Raw genomic sequence first — 3,319 nt, forward strand, 5'->3', positions numbered from 1 at the left:
TCATATGTTAGCATGCACAACGAATCTAGAATCTTCAGGTATCCCAGCCAGAGAGGCGGGCTAGGGGATGGGGGTGCGTGTACATGAGGGGATTGTTCTAATTAAGAAAATCGTAAATTTAAAAAAATCAGAATTGGTTTATAGAGGTGCTGCAAATTAGCCCCAGTCAGGTAGAGGCAACATTTCAAAACATTACATGAGGTAGTTTTAGCTTGATCTTGGACACGTGATATTGCTATAGTGATTTGTTTCGATTTCGTATACATTTTTACTGATCAATGGAAAATTATCGTTTCAGAGAATAGCTTAAAAGGAACAAACTATGATTTCATGACGAACCTCTACAAATCTACTCCATAATAAGTGAGAATTTAATTGTAGATGATCAGCAGCAACAGAAAATACTCTAAAAAACCATTTGTTTGATTTATAAATTAGAGACATTCAGTTTTCAGGATATACTAGTTAAATGTTATCTATCAGATAAAGACTATTTCAGAATGTTTGTTGTAGAACTTTAAAAATAGAAAGATAATGGAAGCAAAAATAAAGAGGAATTTCTCGAACTGTTTTTGATTCTGTATGACAATCAAATGAGTTTATTTCAATCTCGGATCTCATTTGAATCGTGTTATGTTTTATACCATATTACGAATATGTACTCTTCTATGGAACCTCTGCCTTTATCTGTTGCATTGAATCTGTTAAATCTGGCATCCTTACCTAAAACCAAAGTCATGCTCTAAATCCAAGGTGATGCCAATAAAAAGTACTGTAATCGACAGTGAATAAAATGTGCACGACTGATTGTATATGCTACAACACAAACGTCACATTAACTATAGCGTCTTTTGCAGTCGTGCTTAAATACCGTCTCTGATCGTTTCACAAGGCTATACCGCCTCTGTTCGTTTCACTAAGCCAGGGGTGTCCAAAGTCCGGCCCGCGAGCCAATCACGGCCCGCGGTAAGATTTCATACGGCCCGCAGCTTCGGTCACATAATGTATTATTCATGGCCCGCTAGTACGCGAACGCTTCTCCGCTCATTTCTGCCATGGCGACTGATGCACACTTACGTACTTAGACTTATGGCACTTATTTTATTAAACTCTTGAATAAGATTTGGTTATAAATGTTGATGTTATGTACCTGTATATGTGGCACAAACTATTATTTTCTGAAAGATCTTTTAAAAGACAAAAGCAAAATTCACTTGTTTTAAACTTCAATGATAACAGAAAACTTTGCATTAGTTATAACTCCTTTTTAAAATGACCATGAGGCAAAGATATTTATCTAACTCATGGAAATTTAAGGTATTACATACGGTTCAATGTTATCTGACTCTCCAGATATGAATGAAAGGCAGAATTGTGTTTTTAGAGTTGTTCATACCTGCCTGAGTGGCTTATATTTAGTTACATTGCCATTTGAAAAATAAAGATAATTGTGACAATGAAAATTGCTTTATTTATTTATTGCTTATTTGTTTTTTATTTATTTATTGTTCTATATTCTATAACAGTGTGTATCTGCATGTAATTTTTGTGCTTAAAAAAACATCAGAAGGAACTATTAGCCACCGGGCACCTTCACTTTATCAAGTCTGGCCCTCTTTGCAAAAAGTTTGGACACCCCTGCACTAAGCTATACCGTCTCTGATCGTTTCACTAAGCTATACCGTCTCTGATCGTTTCACTAAGCTATACCGTCTCTGATCGTTTCACTAGGCTATACCGTCTCTGTTCGTTTCACTAGGCTATCATACCACTCCAGTTCCGTAACGCTTACACCCTTCGATCAGTGGTCTCGTACCGTTTAAAAGGGTGTCTTGCCGTTTTATTACCGTCTTGTAATAGTTCCTCAACATTTTGCCAGCTGATATTTCAATTCTCTGCTTTAATATGACTTGATAAAGTGAATCGATTCCTTAAGTTCTATTAAAACAAGTACACATTCTAAACTACGGTGCAAATAGTTCCGTGTTAATCTGGTCAGCGCAAAATTTTCGCAGTATCGTACCGTTCATTGCAATTCTTCTTAATTGTAGTTCTCATCTTCCTACCGCCTTTCCAACCTTTCTAGTACCATACCATACCTTTTGTGTACCATACCGTACCGTTTTCGTACCCTACCGTGCCTTTTGCGGACAGTACAGTCTTAGCACCACGTCAATTATTTCAAAAGATGTTACAAGCAACGCATCGTTAGAAATGAATCTCCTGGTGAATTAGTATAATATAGCATTTTCTAAACAACAAAGTAACTTGGGGTGGGCTACAAGATGCAGAAAGGCTCTCACGAAAACAAACCAATTCATCAGCCTAGAATGGTGCGTGGTGGGGATCGGTGTGCAACAGAAGTAATAAAAACGAATTTTGTTAATTAATGGCATTCATTTCATGTCTCATTAACCACATGTGCATCATATCTGACTGGTCAACTGCAACTCCCTCTCCTCCGCAGAATCCTGGCAATGACGTTTCTTCATTTGTAACTGCCTGAGAGATTTCATTTATTCTGGCACGCAGCACGAAGCAAAAACTCGAGGGTAACCAGTCACGTTCAATGTTCATACATCATAATATTAAATTTCCAATGTGTCAAGTAAAAGAAAAAGGCGGGTTTGTTAAATAGAAATAGTGCCATTTTCTGTCGCAATTAATCGCATTCACGCAAACGCTTTCTTTGGACTACGAGTGCAATGCCATGTCAACTGACATAGACATGGAGTGTTGGAGCGCTGGTTGATTGTAGGCGTTTGTATTTCAGTCCTTCCATCACACGTGTATGAAGTCTTCAAGTTTTATATTCTGGAGAAACAAAACAAGGATAATTAAACCTGTGATAAATGTTACTTCTGTGTAGAGAACACAATGTTTAAAAAAGAGAACAAAAACCATTTGTTTTACCTATTAGCTCTTGAACAGATATAAAATTGCATTTAAGAACCAAATAAGTAATATTTTGATTTTCAAGTTTTATATTTAATAAAGGCCTTGATATGCAGCGTCTTTGACATAAATGACGGGAGAAAAAGCGATCTTTGTAGTTCGCTGTCTCTTTCTTCGTTTAAGATCTGTCGCCAGGTGTCGCGTAGGAAGACGTACAATAAATATAATGCAGCTATTTTGATGGCACCTTTTTAATCATTACAGAGTCGCAACATTTCTGCTGCTTCATCATAATTAGTTTGTAGAAGCTAATCTGATCGATTAATTTTATACCTGGTCATATATTCCCCAAAATGGAGATTCACAGCAAACATATTTCTCATTCCATGGTTGACAAGTTAAATTTCACTACAATATTAAAAAT

General features: G+C 36.6%; 1 long non-coding RNA gene across 4 annotated transcripts in view; it reads right to left on the bottom strand.

The window, feature by feature from the left end:
• Positions 1-566: 566 nt before the first annotated feature.
• LOC149781029 (uncharacterized) overlaps positions 567-3,319 on the bottom strand; it is an 18,425-nt gene continuing 15,672 nt past the window's right edge. For 2 of the 4 annotated variants that reach the window (XR_016415197.1, XR_016415196.1), the window contains one exon: positions 567-3,319. This exon is cut by the window's right edge. This is a non-coding gene — a long non-coding RNA (uncharacterized LOC149781029). The other 2 variants (XR_016415198.1, XR_016415199.1) reach the window with 2 other exon arrangements.

This window comes from Sinohyriopsis cumingii, chromosome 16 (assembly GCF_028554795.1).
Source record: "Sinohyriopsis cumingii isolate HCF-2022 chromosome 16, ASM2855479v2, whole genome shotgun sequence".
In the NCBI taxonomy this organism is placed as follows: Eukaryota; Metazoa; Mollusca; class Bivalvia; order Unionida; family Unionidae; genus Sinohyriopsis; species Sinohyriopsis cumingii.